At 38.8% G+C, this 18,459-nt stretch overlaps 1 protein-coding gene and 1 pseudogene across 1 annotated transcript in view; one reads left to right on the top strand and one right to left on the bottom strand.

The window, feature by feature from the left end:
• The window catches only part of CPVL (carboxypeptidase vitellogenic like), a 176,692-nt gene that overhangs the window by 108,302 nt on the left and 49,931 nt on the right, over window positions 1-18,459 (top strand). The window lies entirely within an intron of this gene.
• Window positions 12,943-13,428, bottom strand: LOC106734639 (60S ribosomal protein L21 pseudogene; annotated as a pseudogene).

Raw genomic sequence — 18,459 nt, 5'->3', positions numbered from 1 at the left:
AATTTCACCTCCAGGAGATTGACCTGATTCTCACAGTGAATGTCAAAGAAGAATCTTGTGTTCTGGTGGGGGGAGGGGAAAAACAACCATTTTGAAATATGTCAGAACATTCTGTTTTTGACAAGGCCTGCCCTAAGGAGAGAGTGGGGGGTTTTTTTTGTGTTTTTTTTTTTTTTTCCCACCAGAATCTAACCTACTGGAGTTTTATCAGAGCCTAACCAACCCAGAGGAGGGAAATACCCAACTCTAGCTCACTCTACCCTTCCACATGAAGAAGGAGACTACCCAGTTCCAGTCTGCACTAGTCATCCTACTGGTGGTGGTGGTGGCAATGGAGAAATCCTGCTGATATTACCAGTCCAGGGTTCAGGGTACTAAAAGGCTGAGACCTCATAATGGGACAATAGAACTTTTCTTCTCCCTCACATCTTACCACCACAGTGCTGGGTGTGTGTGTGTACATACATGCATATACATACATACTAGAAGGAGAAGAAATAGAAAGGAACAGAAGCAATATTTGAGACAAAATGACTGATGATTTCCCCTCAGGTGAATATCACATACCAAATCACAAATTCAGGAAATTCAGAGAATACCAAGCAGGATAAATACTAAGAAAGCTAGGCATATTATTATATACAAAGTTTAGAAAATCTAAGCTAAAGAAAATATCTGCACGAAGCTGGGTTGGAAGGAACCTTACCTATAAAGGAGCAAAGACGGGAATTCTATCTGACTTTGGGGCCAGCAGGGACGTGGTGGTTAAGGGTGCTGGACTCCCACATGGCTGACCACATTCAAGTCCCGGACCTGGCAGTATGCTTTCTCTCTCTGTCTCTCACTCTGTCCCTCTCTGGTCACATTAAAATAAATACATAGTTAAACAAAATAATTCTTTTTTTAAAAAAGAATTTTATCTGACTTCACCTCAGAAACCAGACAAGTAAGAGAATAGAGTGAAATATTTAGAATGTTGAAAGGAGGAAGGAAACAAGTCTAGAATTCTGTACTTTGTGACATTAACCTTTAAAAGTAAAGGAGAATAAATAGTTTCTCAGACACATAGAAATGGAGGGAATCTGTGGCCATAAACCTGCCTGACAAGAAATGTTAAAAATAAGTTCTTTGGAGAAAAGGAAAATGACATAGATAAGAAACCCAGAAGAACGTCAGATAGTGAATAAATGAAGATGATATCATTGTCTACATAGAAAATCCATAAGAATCAACCAACAACCTAGTGGGACTAATAACCAATGCATCATAATATTATATGATGCATAATAAGGTTCCAGGATGTAAAGTTAATAATATACTAAAGTCAAATATTTTCCTATTTACTAACAATAAATAAAATAATTTTGACATAGTACTTACTATTTACATTAACACCTCCCAAATGAAATACTTTAGGTATAAATCGCACAAAATATGTACAAGATCTTATGAAGAAAACTATAAAACTGGTAAGAAAAACAGGAAAGAACTAAGTAGATGAAAAGATAATCCATGTTCATCTATCCATGAACTCAAGACACAATATTTGTTAAGATGTCAGTTCTTTCCAAACTGATTTATAGATTCAGTGCAGTCCCCATCAGAATCTCAGTAAGTTATCTTGTAAACATAGACAAATTGATTCTAAAATTTGTAGAGTAGCCAATACAAAATTGAAGAAGAGCCAAGTTGCAGGACTGGCATTACCCAACTTAAAGACTTACTATAAAGATACAGTAATCAGGATAGCATGGTGTTGGCAAAAGAACAGACAAACAGTGGAACAGAATAGGGAGCCCAGAAATAGACCTACATAAATATATAGTCACACACCACATAATGACATTTTAGTCAATGACAGGCCATATATGTGACAGTGGTCCTACAAGATTATAATAGGTTATGCAGTGTAGTTTGGGGGTGTAGTAGAATGTACCATCCAGGTCGTGTAAGTATACCCTATGATGTTTGAAAAACAATGCAATTGCTTAGTGACACATTTCTTACATATATCCCCATCCTTAAGTGACACATGACTGATCTTTGACAAAAGCAATAAAATGGAACAAAGAGTTTTTCAACAGGTAGTGCTAGGACAACTAGATAACCACTACATGCCAAAAGAAAGAAACCAACCACAAAATTTAGACATAGATCTTACACCCTTCACAACAATTGTCTCAAATGAATCAGACCTATTCTAAAACATGAAACTTGTAACAATAATTTAGAAGAAAATCTAAGTGACTTTGGGTATGGCAGTGACTCTTTAGATATAATGTTAAAGGTACAGTCCATGAAAGAAATAATAAAAAAGCTAGATTTCATTAAAAATAATAATTTTGGGGAACAGCAGCTGATGTAATGGCTATGTCGCTGGACTCCCATGTAGTCAACCACGGTTCGAGTCTGGGACCCAGTGGCTTAAACTCATGCCAGGCACATGTGCGTGCGTTCCCAAGATACTGAGAGGAGAATGGAGGAGAAGGGATTGCAACCTGGCCATCCCCCCCAGGGGGTGATTTCACGCTTTCCGTCTCTCTGTCTCTCTCTGTCCTTCTGGCGAGCATACACCCTATAGCAAAAAACCTCTCTCCCTCCCAAAATAATAATAATAATAATAATATTTTTTCTATATAAGACTATGTCAAGAGGATGAGAAGATAAGACACAGATGAAGAGAAAATATTTGTAAAAGGCACATCTGATAATGTGCTGTTATCTAAAATATGCAATGAACTTGTCTATTCAATAAGAAAATGAGCAATCCAATTAATGGGTAGAGGGCCTGGGTATTTTACCAAAGAAGATATACAGATGGTAATTAAGCATATGAAATGATCTTCACTATCATATGTCATTAGAGTGTTGCAAATCAAAACAACATCCAAATAACCCACTACCACACCCATTAGAATAGCCAGAATCCAAAACGCTGACAACACCAAATGCTGGCAAGGAAGAAAGCAACTGGAACTCTCATTCTGGTGGGAATGCAAAATGGTACACCCAAGCTGGAAAATATTTTTGCAGTTTCTTACAAAACTAAACATACTCTTACTATACAATTCAGTAATCATGCTCTTTGCTATTTGGCCACATGAACTATAAATTTATGTCCACAGAAAAATGTGTATAGGGACATTTGTGGCCACTTTTTTTTTTTTTTATAATTGTCTAAACTTGGGAGTAGTCAAGGTATTCTTCAGTAGGTGATTGGGTAAGTGAACTATGATCCAAACAATGGAATTTTATTCAGTGCTAAGAAGAAATTAGATATAAATTCATGAGAAGTCATGGGGGAGACTTAATTGCGTATTGTTGAGTAAAAGAAGCCAATCTGAAGAGACTACAGACTGTATGATCTCAACTGTACAACATTCTCAAGAGGGTAAAATATGAAGACAGTAAAAATATCAGTGGTTATCAAAGGTTGGGGGGAGAGATGAATAAGAAAGACACAGGACTTTTAGGACTGTGAGAGTTCTCTGCATGCTACTGCAATGGTAGATGCGTAGACTATACAACATCAAAAGTGAACTACAATGTAAACTATGGACTTTTTGTGGTTTAATGATAGGATATTTCAGAGTAGTTTATGGGTCATGACAAATGTGCCACTGTGGTGAGGGATGTTGATAGTGGGAAGAGGATGTGTTGGGGGACAGGGATTATATGAGAACTCTGTATTTCCGCTCAGTTTTGCTGTGAACATAAAACTACTCTAAAAAAGTAAGTTTACTAATTAAAAAATAAAAACTTGGTTGCCTTGTAAAAGAAACACAGGTAAAAAGGTAGACTCAGTTCTATTTTCAGCAGAAATGCAGAGTACACACTCTGAAGAACCTCTTCCTTAAAATGCAACTAAATCAAGGAAAAAATGACAACAAATACAACTTTAATGTCTTTAATAAAAGAAAAATGGATCTAAAAGCAAAAAAGAATACCAGAATAAGAAAAAGCAGAGAACTGAATCCTGAGGAGCAAGAGCAATAAAGTAAGGTGGCCCCAAAGATCAGTGTCCTCAGCTCTGTAATTGTTGACTAAGCTATTGGCCCAGGTCCAGTGAGGTTGTTGACTCAAGAGCCCAGAACCAGGCTGGGAAATGTAGAGCGCTAATTGGTCCCATTAGATGTCAACTGCTACAGTAATAACTGTCTAAAGTAAAAAAAAAAAAAAATCATCAATGGATGCAAAAATCATTGAGTGGAAGTATGATGAGGAGCAGGATATTTACATTGTCTCAAAATATTCCTCTACAAGATACTTATTTTGCCAAAGAAGGTAATAACTTTACAATGGAGAAAACTAGGAAACAAGAACCAAAGTTAACATCACCAGTAATGGTGCAAGTCAACACTATGTGCTTCTTGATGTTTTGTACTGAGAAGGATACAACATTACTAATGCGATATTTTTGTCAAAAAAGTGTATAATGTGAATGTGATCATGAGTAAACAAACAGACATTCTTCAAAATAACTGGCTGATACTCATCAAAAGGTCATGAAGGAAAAAAAGAAAGAAAAGGAAATATTCCTGATTAAAACAGACTAATGAGACCACACAGTTATAGATAATGCCTAGACTTCTTGGATCTAAGACTAGAAAAGGGGTTTTAATGGGAAAATTGGAATTTTTTTTTTTTTTTTGGAGAGGCTTTTTATTTTTTTTTTTTGCTTTTGCTTTAGGGTGCATGCGCTCACCAGACAGACAGACAGAAAGCGAGAAATCACCCCCAAGGGGGGATGGCCACGCCGCAGTCCCTTCTCCATTCTCCTCTCGGGATCTTGGGCACCCACGCACACACCCCTAGAGTGAGTTTTAAGCCACTAGGTCCGGGACGCGAACCGCAGTTGACTACGTGGGAGTCCAGCGACATAGCCATTACGGTAACTGCTGGTCCCGGGACAATTGGAAATTTTTAAATATAGTTGTGGAATAAAAACTAGCATCATAATCAAAGCAAATTTTCTGACTTCGATAATGAATAATGGTTATGTAAGATGTTAACATTTGGTAAAGATAAATCAATGGTTGTACTGGACTTATTTGTATGATTTATTTAACAGGTTTATTAGATATAATTTATATATCACAAATTCACCCATTTAAAATGTACAAGTCAGTAGTTTATAGTATATTCATAAATTTTGGCGGCCATCACCAAAAACTAATCTCAAAATATTTTCATCGCATCCAAAAAAAAAAAAAAAAATCTCTCATCCATTAACAGTCACTCCTTCCCTTTAACCTTTGGAAACCACTAATATATTTTATTTTTATTGGTTTGGCTACTTTGAATATTTCTTATAAATGGAATCATGTGATTTGTGGCCTTTTGTGACTAGTTTCTTTCACTTAGCTTCTTTTCAAGGTTCATACATGTTGTAGCATGTTTCAGTATTGCATTATTTTTTATTGCCAAAGAATATTCCCCTTTGCATGGACTATACCAGATTTCATTTATCTATTCATAAGTTGATGGACATTTGGCTTCTTTACATTTTTTTTTTTTGGCTATTTGATTAAGGCTGCTGTGAACATTAATGTACAAGTGTTAGTGTGAGCATACGTTTTTGTTAATTCTCTGGGTGGATACCTAACAATGGAATTTCTGAATCATATATCAAAACTTTATACTTACCACTTTGAAGAACTGCCAAACTGTTTTCTAAAGTGGCCATACCATTTACATTTCCACCAAAAAAGTGGATGAGAGTTCCAATTTCTCCACATCCTTGTCAACACTTGTTAGTGTCTGACATTTTGATCGTAGCCATCCTAGTGAGTGTGAAGTGCTTTCCCACCGTGTTTTTGATTTCCACCTCCTAAGTGACTAATACTGTTAAGTATCTTTCTATGTGCTTTTTTTCCCATTGTTCATTTTTATGTATGTTTTGGAGAAATGCCTATCCAAATATTTTGCTTTTTTATTAATTGCCTTTTTATTGTTGAGCTTTAAGAGTTTAGTATATATTCCAATTATAATCCCTTATCAAATATATAATTTGCAAATATTTTTCTCATTCTGTGGGTTGTCTTTTCATTTTCTTAATGGAGGATGTCAAAACCCAAAAGTTTGTAATTTTGACAAAGTCATGCTTTCTTTCATTTGCTTATGCTGTTGATATCATCTAAGAATCCACTGCCTAACCCAAAGTAATGAAGATTGAGTTCTATGTTTTATTCTAATAGTTGTGTAGTTTTAGCAGTTACTTTTTATCAATGAAAATTAATAAGCGATAGCTAGATGCAACAACATGAAGACAGAAATAAAGTGTTGGGGGAACAGAGCATGTTACAGAAAAATACAAATAAAATAAATAATGAATACAAATAATATATTGTTTCAAGATACATGCATATGTGTTCAAACTTTTTTGAAAAGTAAGGAAATCCTAAACCTGAACCCTAAAAAAGTGGTTATCTCTGTGAGGAAGAGAGAGGTTTTGGGTGGGTTTGTGCCCTGGATACATGCTGTGGTATTGACAACACTCTTAATAGTTTTAAAAGGTTGATGGCGCATTCGTTGTTTATTATATTATGCTTCCAAACTTACGGATGTACTACAATATATTCTTTGGCATATATAAAATATGCATAATAAAATTTTAAAGGAGATAAACTGTGATTAGTGCTCCGTGGAGATTTAATTTGCCTTATGGTGAACATTTGGACTGCCTACCCTGAAAGTGCCTTTAAAATCTCAGCGTACTACAGAGAAGTATGAGACAGTATGGTGAACCCTCACTGATAGAAAATAATTACATAATCCAAAATAGCAGGTAACTAACATCATCTTTACCTGGCTCTACATGTCCATTGGTGGGCAGCTGATTTGCCTTGCAAATCATATTCTATTACATCTCCCTGAGAGCCTTATAGTATGGAAATGGATTCAGTGTCAGAAGTTGAGCTACTTGCTACTTGAGTTTCCCTTTTACTTTTTTTGTTTTTGTTTTAGGCTTCTGTACATGCCTGGCACGATATTCCCATTACCCGGTACAGGACTTGAATCATGGTCGACCGTGTGGGAGTCCAGCACCTTAACCACCATGCCACCTCCTGACCTCCCTCTCTTTTACTTTTTAATTTGTAAAATTCAATTTCATAGACAACAGGCATTACAAAGGCAGCTATCTTACCTGTCTTTTGTACCATTCCACACTCAAGTTCTAACCCAGCATGTGGTAGATTCCCAATATCCCTTAGTAAATGAAGGAAAATTGTCTTGGGAACAAAGAGAGGGAAAATGACTTGATAGAGAGTAGATACTGCTTAATACATTTTACTTTCTTTTTTTTTTTTTTTTTTTTGAGAGTTTTGTTTTGTTGGTTTTGTTTGTTTGCTCTAGGGTGTGGGCGCTCTCCAGAAAGACAGACAGGAAATGAGAAGTCACCCCCCACCCCCACCCCAGGGGGAATGGCCATACCGAAATTCCTTCTCCTCCAATCTCCTCTTGGGATCTTGGGCACACACGCACACATGCCCGACGTGAGTTTAAGCCACTGGATCTGAGACTCGAACCGTGGTGAACTGCATGGGAATCCAGCGACATAACCATTACGCCAGCTGCTGGTCCCCATTTTACTTTCTTTAATCTTCCCTTTTCCTCCCTCCTGAAACTGCACTTCTATGGTAGGTAGCCTTGGTTCTCACAGCTCCCTTTGCATGAGAAGCATTCCCTTAGAAGCACTCAGGGAACTAAAAAACACCTCATCTTGGCCTACTCCACCAATGGTTCTGGTTTAGTTTTAGAATAGCAACCCACATATAGTAGTGTGTAGTAAATTTGAAAACAGGGAACTAGAGAAGGGAAGGATGGAGGGATAAGAGGAGATAGAAGGAGAGAGAAAACAAGGAGACAAAAAAGGATAGAATGATAGAAGAGAGATGCCTGCTCATTTATAATATAGGTATATTTATAATAAATTTTAAGTTCAGTTATAAGAGCAAATTATTTATCACCTTAATAACCTGGATTAGATTATGTGTATTTTTTTGGAGAAGTTTTTGCTATAGGGCGTGTGAGCTCGCCAGAAAGACAGAGAGAGACAGAGATACAGAAAGCAAGAAATCACCCCCCAGGGGGGATGGCCACGCTGCAATCCCTTCTCCTCCATTCTCCTCTCAGGATCTTGGGCACTCACGCCCATGCGCCCGGTATGAGTTTAGAACAGCTACAGGAACTTGAACTGTGGTCCACTACATGGGAGTCCAGCGACATAGCCATAATGCGATCTGCTGGTTCCTATTCCTTTGTTTGCCTGATTTTAAAAATAATAAAATGTAGGACCAGCAGGTCATATGGTGTTTAAGGCTCTGGTCTCCCACATGGCCGACTGATGTTCAAATCTTGGACCTGATGGCTTGAAACTAATACTCCCAGGAGGAGAATAGATGAGATGGGATTGTGTTGTGGCCATCTCTCCGGGGGGAGGGGAGGATGATTTGTCACTTTCCCTCTCACTATCTCTTTCTCTCTGGCTAATGCAAGTGCCCTATGGCAAAAATATAAAATAATAATAATAAAATGTGTTGGTGAATGGCTCGAGCATCCTCTAGGAAATGAGCCTTCACTCCACAAGAGCCATTGGCTTTGAAACCTCTGCTCTTTGTAGAGGTCCCCTGGTCTCTTAGACCTTTGTGATAAAGGAATTTCATTATTATTGCTTTCCCTGAAAATTCTGGAAATGTCTTCAGTCTCCCTTTCTCTGATTATAGTCCACATCCTCCTAAAAGCCAATGGGCTGTATTTTCAGAGTGTATGTATTATTTGTGTTTCCCGCATGAAACCATTACTTCAGCCAACAGGAGCTGCAGCTGTGTACAGAGAGGCCATTCGGAGCCAAAGCAATACTTTACCCTTGGATTTGAGGTCGCTCCTGTTCTAAGTTGTTTGAAGGCTACTGATGTTTTAGGAGGCGCCATCTCCAAATGACAGTTCTTATCTCCACATGTTTGTGCTTTTAAAGGTTAAATTGCCCTGGGGCAAGGCTTAATATGCTGTGCTGAAGAGTTCATCTAGTCAGGAAATTGTAAATATAAAGTTACATTGCCCTTCCACTCATCATTCTACAGCTCATTAAATTTCACCTAATTGCATCTTCAGAATTCAGGATCTTCATGTTTCTCAGCTTCACTACCAGAGTCAATCTTAACACCCAGGTCATTAGAGTCTTATTTACTTAGCCTAGGCCATCGAAAGATCTTCATTTAGGAATGACTGGTTCCTGATGAATGAATGTGACATAGAAGTTTGAGAGGTGAACGAATAAATCCACAAGGCTCATTTTAGCAGTCATTCTAATTGCATGTGGCATTCTTCTTAATAACATCGTCTGATGGCAAAGTGTAGATGCTAATGGTGATGAGGACGTGAGAGTTGATAAATGTCTAGCATACCAAGAAAAGTTTAACACTTAAATGATCCTAACCGTTCCACCACTAGTTGGACTCTAAGCTTCCATCAGATCGTCATGGAGAAGGTCTGGGTTGACTGTAATTCTACATGATCATTTTTCTTCCTAGATCTTTGAAGACAATGAAAGGAATGCCAATACCATCCCAAGAGAAACTTCTGGGGGAGGAAGGAGTGCCCAATGGTGCATAACTGAAGAGAGGAAGTTAATCCTGGGATATTTGTTTTATATAATTATGGGCTTTAGATAAGCAACTGCCACTTTACAGTCCAATTAATTAGCGTACATTCAAAAACCAGGGAGCAGTAGATGGCGTAAAGGCTACATTGCTGGACTCCCGTGGAGTTGACCGCGGTTCCAGTCCTGGACTTGGTGGCTTAAACTCACACTGGGCACGTGTGCGTGCATGCCCAAGATCCTGAGAGGAGAATGGAGGAGAAAGGATTGCCGTGTGGCCATCCCCCCGGGGGGGTGGTGGTGGTGGTGGTAGTGATTTCTCACTTTCTGTCTCTCTGTCTTTCTGGCAAGTACACGCACCCTATAGCAAAAACCTCTCCAAAAAAGGGGGGGGGGCAAATTTATAGTGCAATGTTTTGGGAATTTATGTTACCCATTTCAGTTCTAATCCAAGTGCAAAAGTAACACTAATTTGTTTACAAGACATTCTTGTAAGATTTTTTGCTACAGGGCACGTGCACTCGCCAGAAAGACAGAGAAAGACAGAGAGACAGAAAGTGAGAAATCACCCCCCAGGGGGATGGCCACGCCACAATCCCTTCTCCTCCATTCTCCTCTCGGGATCTTGGGCACGCATGCACATGTACCTGGTGTGAGTTTAAGCCACTGAGTCCGAGACTCAAACTGCGGTCGACTGCATGGGAGTTCAGCAACATAGCCATTATACTAACTGCTGGTCCCAGATTTTTGTTTGTTTTTTTAAGCATTTCAATGAGTGTAGGAAAAATAGAATACCAGTAGATTATGAAATGGAGTTTGACTTCACCTGAACTTGCCATTCTTTTGGTATCTCTTGTTCATTTTTAAAAATGAACAGTTTTGGATGAACTGTTCACATGAGAACTAGTGCATGCTTTTATTTCATCAGGCCATTGATAATATATTCTGCCTCATGAATTCATTTAAGTTGCTTTGTTTGATGAGTACTATCATCATTTTGCAAGGGCTTTATTCTGTTGTTGTTTCAAAGTGCCTAATTCTGAAAATAGTACAAAGTACACTTATGATTTATGGCTACAGGAAAATAGAATGTTATCTGGAGTTCCCAAATATGGCAGGGTGAGAGTTGCCAATAGAGAAAGATAATAAATGGTGGAATAATTTGCTATGCAAACTTCAAATTCCCAACAACCAGTAAGATAAAAAAACACATATTCAAATCCAATGCGTATAAAATCCAGCTGTATAAAATATAGGCAGTTGCACCAGTTTACTTAACTTTGGAGAGAGAAACCAGAAAAGGGTGAGAGAATAGTTCTTTCTGGATATAATTAGTAGTATCTGTTGTACAATAGACATCATCACACTTTAGTACTTAGTGATTATTCCTTATGTCGTATTATAATAGGAGATAATGCAAAAAGACATTACAAATGTTTGAAAGACTGGACCAGCTCAGCCACTGTTGTACCATGGTAACACAGGTGCCCTGCGGGGCTGGTAGCCATATGGTGGTCACAGGCTTGGATTCCCAGTTCAGTCTGAAAGCATGCTGGGCATGCATATGGACACCCAGGATCCTGAGGAGCTAGAGAGCTGAGGAAGGGGAATTGCAGCATAATGAGACCTTGTCAAGGGTGTTTCTCTTTCTCATATGTGTACCTGAGCATGCACTGTCTATCACCAGAAAAAATTAATACATACAACGACCCCTGGGGATCAGGAGTCTTCAAAACAGTTTGTACCCACAGCCACCCACTGGAGTATGGAAGTATCTAATAATACTTTAATTTTAATTTTTTTAAAACTAATGTTTAATATACAGGGATTTCCATTACTGGATTTGCCTGGCTGTATTCTAGAAGTTACCCAACCTCATCGCTGTCGTGGGTCAGTCTGTGACAGCTACTCACTTATTATTATTTTCATTACTGATGCTCCCAGGATATGTCATTGGGTAGCACTTGACACAACACCACAGGAGTCCTGTGTTACCATAACTGAATGAAAGCTGGAACCTTCAACCAAGCGATTTGAGAGAGGAGCTCTAGGTAGGAGCCCTTGGCCTCCCCTGTCTTGATTTTTCCTGTCTCCCTGTGCTCTTTCTACTTGAATATTTATCTCTTTTTCTTCAGCCTCCTGACAGTCCCCATATCTGTTACAGTGATTTACATCATCCTTTGGAGCCTATTTGACATTCTCTAAAAAAATAAGGAAAAGGATACTTTATTCTCTAAACAGTGAGGAGTTATAACACCAAAAAACCTAATTACAAGCTAATGGAGTGGCTTTGATCAGTAGAACCAGTGAGAGTATGGGGGCAGAGAGTCCTGCACCTGACTGACACCAGGTTTTCTGTTTAGATAAAAACTGAGTGGAGCACCAACTAGACTTTTTTTTTTTCCCCTTACTTTTGGTAGAGAAAAGTAACTTGGGAAACCAGTTGTGTGCCTTCTTACACGTGAGATCAGCCTGGGTAGAAACCTCTCAGTAACTTTGCTACCCACGATAGGGAAGGCAGGATTGAGAACAATAGCGAGAATTAGATTGCTGAAAGTACTGTTTCTGGCTCTCTGGGTAACAGCCTACTTATTGTCACTTCCAGTCCCCTTCTAAGAGAAAGGTTAAGTAATCTTCATTCATATAGCACTAGCATTTTCTCAAGCCAGAAGGCAGGTTTGCTATGGGAGAAAGAGATGCCAGCCAGAATTTGAGGTGGACTGCACTTGCTGAATTCTCTCTGTCCCTGAACACCCTAGGATTCCCTCTCCACCCTCCACAGTCCTTTTGCCGTGTCTGAGCAGCTCTAGGTGAATGAATAAAACGCTGTATGTATCTTAAACTTATGGCACAACTCAATTTGGACTAGCTACATTTCAGTTGCTAACTGGCCACTAAATCGAACAGTATCCACCAGTACTATACTAAATTGAACAGTATCAGCCAGTACTACAAACTTAACTGTCTATACAAATTGAAACGTTTTCCTTTTGTTTTTGTTTTTGTTTTGTTTTGTTTTTGCCCTGCAAGTCTGTTTCCTCTAGATTGGATGCAAATGTGCAAATGTATAGTTGTTAATTAATATCATAGAAGGAGAAAGATATTGGCTCCTCAAGCCATCTCTTAGTAGAATAATAACATAGGCAACATTGTAGTGAAGGTAATCCTTGGGTGTGACCTTGAAGCTAACCTTCTTACTAGCAGGGAGGGCATATTCCTGTTACAGAAAGATTTGTGGGAGGGAATGGGCAGGCCTGTCCCTGTGGTACTTTCAGTTCATTAAAATCTGGTTTTGTTTTTGTTTTTTATAGACCATAGATTAGTTTATTTTTTGATACCCATCATGCCATGAATCCATAGGGAATAGGTTCCAGCAGTTCAGGCTCCTTTCCATTGGGTCTCACAAAGTGTGCTTCTCTGGGTGGAGCAGGCTGGTGCTTTAGTGGAACCCAGGTAACTTTCTCTTTGGCTTCCTTCTTTTTCTGATCATTTTCCTTCACATGTTTTGTGAAACTATCTCTGCTTTTAGAATGCTTAATATGGTCAGTATGCACATTAATTCTCTTGGTGAGAATCTTGCTCTTAACTTGTTTGATCACAACAATGCCAACAGCATGCTGGGTAACATTGTAGACTCTTCCAGTTTTGCCATGGTAACATTTGTGGGACTTTGCTTTTGGAACAGTACCCTTTCCCTTGATGTCTATAATATCACCTTTTTTGTAGATTCACTTGTATGTTGCCAAAGGGCCCACTCCATGTTTTCTGAAAGGCCTAGAGAGCATATTTCTGGTGCCTTTCCTCCTTCCCTTTGTGTTTGTCATTTTGGTGAATTACTGGGAGATGGCGGTTCCTATTGAACTGCCTAAATTGACTAAAATCTAGTTTGGATGATGGGGATCACAAAGGGCTAATGAGAGTAGACCCTGAAATGAGAAGCATAAAGGGCCACCTCCAGTGGGTCCCCAAGGTTTTGAAATTTAAACTAGAGGGAGACAATATTCTAGGGTTTTATTACTAGTCATTTTAAGGCTGAATCAAGGTGGCACGTGGTATGGTGCTGTTGCATGATATACTGGAGTCATATGATAGGGGCCAACCCGAACACTCCAGGCATGCCCATGTCCCTGGTTGGCTGGAAGGCTGGACAGTGAATTGCAAGATGGCAAGACCCTGCCAAGGGTACCTGTTTCTCCTTCCACCTCAAGATAAATAAATAAATAAACTTTTTTAAAAAGTCACCTTTAAGTGTGATGGGCTATGTAGTTGAACTCTTTTTTCAAAGCTCATTGGCCAGAAGTGACGGCTTCATGGGTTTGCTTCTTGTTGGCTTTGCTTCTTGTTCCCCTCTGAAAGGTACCTTAAGAGTTAAGTTGTATGGAAAGCAGGGATCATTTTTTTTATTGTTGTTGAGAAATATTATTTGTAGAATTGCTGAACACTGACTCAAATCTGTTGCTCCCCTTTCATTTTTCTTTATTCATCTTGGCGAAACCAACTGGGGAAAATGGCAGGCACATGGGGGTGTTTTTTCACTTTCTCTCTTTTCTGGTCTTTCTTTTTCCTTAAACTTAGAAGCAAAATACTAGGTTGTTGGAAAAGTCATGATGCATTTTTTGCATTGAAAACCAACATATATGACATAACTTTTTCGACAACCCAGTATATTCCTTTCTAAGAACAACTTGGCTACACAGGTGACTAGCCATCCAACTACCGTGTCATTTTTCTATCACCATCTTCTCCAAATAGGCCTTGAAGACATCAGCTTCCTGAGTATCAATTCCTCAAATCCATGCAAAATCGCCAGGAAGAAATAGGTCCAAAATACAAGCAATGGGCACTGGGCACTTAGGCACTGTCTGAGGGAAAACTCTGCCTCTGATCTGGAGCATTCTTAAAGTTACCCTCCTCAGCCAAACAAAAGTTTTCTTTTACAGCTCAGCTTTTGAGAAACACTTGGGAATTATAATTTGTTGAGCTGGATATTAGTGAAATTAATTCTCTTCTGTTAGGGAAAAGGTACTGGGAGGGGGGGGGTCACACTAATTACTTCAGGCAGAAAGAACTCATGGTGACATTGGAGTTGGTAATAGAAGAAAGATAAGTAAAACAGCCTGAAGAGGAAGTATGGAGGGTCACTTTGTAGGAGTTTCATTGATTTAGCATCTGCAGGGAAAGTTCCTTGAAAAAAAAAATTTTTTTTTTTTGGATTACTGAACAGGAGAACATTCAAAACCAAGACAGATAGAGGCCAACTGGGAATGTTCTGCAGCCTGGAATAGCTTAGGCTGCTGTTCAATCATTTCCCCAAACAGGAAACCACAAAATGTTAGAGATTAAGGTCACTAGATCATTGGGGAAAGAGCATAACTTTGTCTGCAAAGTATTATGATGTATTGTAAGTGGGCCAAAACGTAAGCATAAATCTTTCGTCTAAAAATGCAACAACAAAAATCCAGCCCTCTCACAAAAGCACAGTTGGCTCTCCTCTTGTACTGAGGAGACCAAAGCCTCCTGTGGTGGTTCTGTAATTTTCCTAAGAAGAAGAGGCGTAGTCAGGGAATAAAGAGGAAAGGTTTGTGTTCTTTGTGAGTAATACTTTTTTGTTGTTTTCTTAACAACAGCAAAAAGAGACAGGTAGAGGTTAGCTCAGTGACCAGACTTAGCATGATTTATTTTCCGTCTTCTGCTTTTATACTGGTAAAACATAATACCATGAATTTATGCAATGGAAATATATCAAAATGTACATTGATACACATTTCTGCCCCAAACCACTTTTTTCAAGTTGATTAGGCTGTCCTAAAAACACAGCTCTCGTTTTCTCAGCTTTGACTATCATGTGGCACCCCTTAACTTACTTGAAGTAAAATATCTGCGTATAGAAGGCATGGAATCTTGTAGGTGAGTCTGTAGGTATCTCTTCTGCAGATTTCTTTGGCTAATGCTCTTGGTTGCTTTATATCTGCCTGGGGGGAGTATATATATATATTTTTTTTTTGAGAGAGATATCTGTTATAGGGTGCTTGTGCTCACTGGAGAGACAGACAGAAAGTGAGAAATTGCCCATAGGGGGGATGGCACACTGCAACTTCTCCTCCTTCCTTGAAAAAAAAAAATTTTTTTTTTTGGATTACTGAACAGGAGAACATTCAAAACCAAGACAGATAGAGGCCAACTGGGAATGTTCTGCAGCCTGGAATAGCTTAGGCTGCTGTTCAATCATTTCCCCAAACAGGAAACCACAAAATGTTAGAGATTAAGGTCACTAGATCATTGGGGAAAGAGCATAACTTTGTCTGCAAAGTATTATGATGTATTGTAAGTGGGCCAAAACGTAAGCATAAATCTTTCGTCTAAAAATGCAACAACAAAAATCCAGCCCTCTCACAAAAGCACAGTTGGCTCTCCTCTTGTACTGAGGAGACCAAAGCCTCCTGTGGTGGTTCTGTAATTTTCCTAAGAAGAAGAGGCGTAGTCAGGGAATAAAGAGGAAAGGTTTGTGTTCTTTGTGAGTAATACTTTTTTGTTGTTTTCTTAACAACAGCAAAAAGAGACAGGTAGAGGTTAGCTCAGTGACCAGACTTAGCATGATTTATTTTCCGTCTTCTGCTTTTATACTGGTAAAACATAATACCATGAATTTATGCAATGGAAATATATCAAAATGTACATTGATACACATTTCTGCCCCAAACCACTTTTTTCAAGTTGATTAGGCTGTCCTAAAAACACAGCTCTCGTTTTCTCAGCTTTGACTATCATGTGGCACCCCTTAACTTACTTGAAGTAAAATATCTGCGTATAGAAGGCATGGAATCTTGTAGGTGAGTCTGTAGGTATCTCTTCTGCAGATTTCTTTGGCTAATGCTCTTGGTTGCTTTATATCTGCCTGGGGGGAGTATATATATATATTTTTTTTTTGAGAGAGATATCTGTTATAGGGTGCTTGTGCTCACTGGAGAGACAGACAGAAAGTGAGAAATTGCCCATAGGGGGGATGGCACACTGCAACTTCTCCTCCATTCTCCTCTCAGGATTTTGGGCACACACACATGCCCAGTGTGAGTTTTAAGTCATCCTGTCTAGTACTCAAACCATGATCAATTATGTGGGAGTCCAGTGTTGTAACCATTATGCCATTTGCTGGTTCCTGCCTTAAAACTATTTACCCTTTGGAGGCATATACAGGACCATGCAAAATAAGGATTACTTATCGTCTGATTCTTTCATTAGGTCTTTACTGGGGTGGGTCTTTCTTCAGATAGTTAAACCTGTGAATAAATTGATTTATGTACATCTAGAACCTGAAAAGCTTATGGGTTGAATTGTTAAAATGACTTGCTTTTTAGAGAGGTTAAAGTGAAACTGACTTTTGTTGGCCCTTTTAAGGAAGACTTAGAGAATGAAAGAGTAAACTTGCCCTTCCTCTTCTGATTATTCACTGTTTCAAAAATCTAAAAAATCTGAAGCATTAGGAGGACAAGGGTCACATCTTTTCATATCTGTTCCCATGGTGCCTAGTGCCTTCACTCTCAGTAAGCATTTGTTGAAAGAGTAGAGATTCCATATGAGCCAGTGAAACCAACCAACCAACCATACTACCTACGTAACTGTGCATGCATCCTTTTCTCTAATTCAGACTAAAGGTCATTTCCCTGCCATATTAGATGGAAGTTACACTCACTGCCTGCAGGTCCAGGAAGGAAGTGAAAAAAATGAATAGAGTTGGATCGAGACCTATTGATCTTTCTTTTTCACTCATGACAGAGTCATGGATACAGAGAAATAGTTTTTCTTCTAAGAAAAACAATAGCACAGACATTGAATAAATGACCACTGCCTTGTCCCTCCGTACGTGAGGACACTAGGGAAGGGCTGGCACTGGGTTGAATGGAGACATCTCCTGCAGTGTTTGCTCGCCATGGCTGAGTGAAAGTACAGGCCCAAGCATAGTCAGCTCTCCTAATATTTAAATGTCATTTATCTTGGGTTGTCAGGCTGCTGTAACAGAGTACCACTGACTGGATTGCTTAAAAACATCAGAAATTTATTTCTCAAGGTTCTGGAGGGTGGAAGTACATGATCAGGTTGCCATCCTGGCTGAGTTCTGCTTATATATAGTCTGCAGACTTCTTGTATCCTTATGTGGTAGAAAGAGCTGGAGAGCTCTCTGGGGCCTCCTTAATGAGGCCAATAATTCCATTCATGAGGGTCTCCCCTCATGACCTAATCACCTCCTAAAAGCCCCTTCTCCTAATACTATCACATTGGGGGTTAGTGTTTCAACATATAAATTTTGAGGGAACACATTAGGCCCTTGACACTAGCATCTAAATGACAAAACAGTAGCAGCACTATGAACTAAAGGAATATGTATGCAAGCTGAACGCAGGTCTCAGGGAGCTAATTTCAAGTCTTTGTAGTGGGACCAGCAGTTGGTGTATTGGCTATGTCTCTGGACTCCCATGTAGGTGACTGCGGTTCAAGTCCCAGACCCAGTGGCTTAAACTCACGCTGGGTGCGTGTGCGTGTATGTGCGTGCCCAAGATACTGAGAGGAGAATGGAAGAGAAGGGATTGTGGCATGGCCATCCCCCCAGGGAGTGATTTCTCGCTTTCTGTCTCTCTGTCTCTGTCTTACTGGCAATCGCACATGCCCTATAGCAAAAACCTCTCCAAAATAAATAAATAAATAAATAAATAAATAAATAAATAAATAAATAAATAAATAAATAAATAAATAAATAAATAAATAAATAAATAAATAAATAAATAAATAAATAAATAAATAAATAAATAAATAAATAAATAAATAAATAAATAAATAAATAAATAAATAAATAAATAAATAAA

The sequence above is a fragment of the Tupaia chinensis genome, unplaced genomic scaffold, assembly GCF_000334495.1.
Source record: "Tupaia chinensis unplaced genomic scaffold, TupChi_1.0 Scaffold000170_1, whole genome shotgun sequence".
Lineage (NCBI taxonomy): Eukaryota > Metazoa > Chordata > Mammalia > Scandentia > Tupaiidae > Tupaia > Tupaia belangeri.
This window is presented reverse-complemented; position numbering and strand designations above follow the sequence as displayed.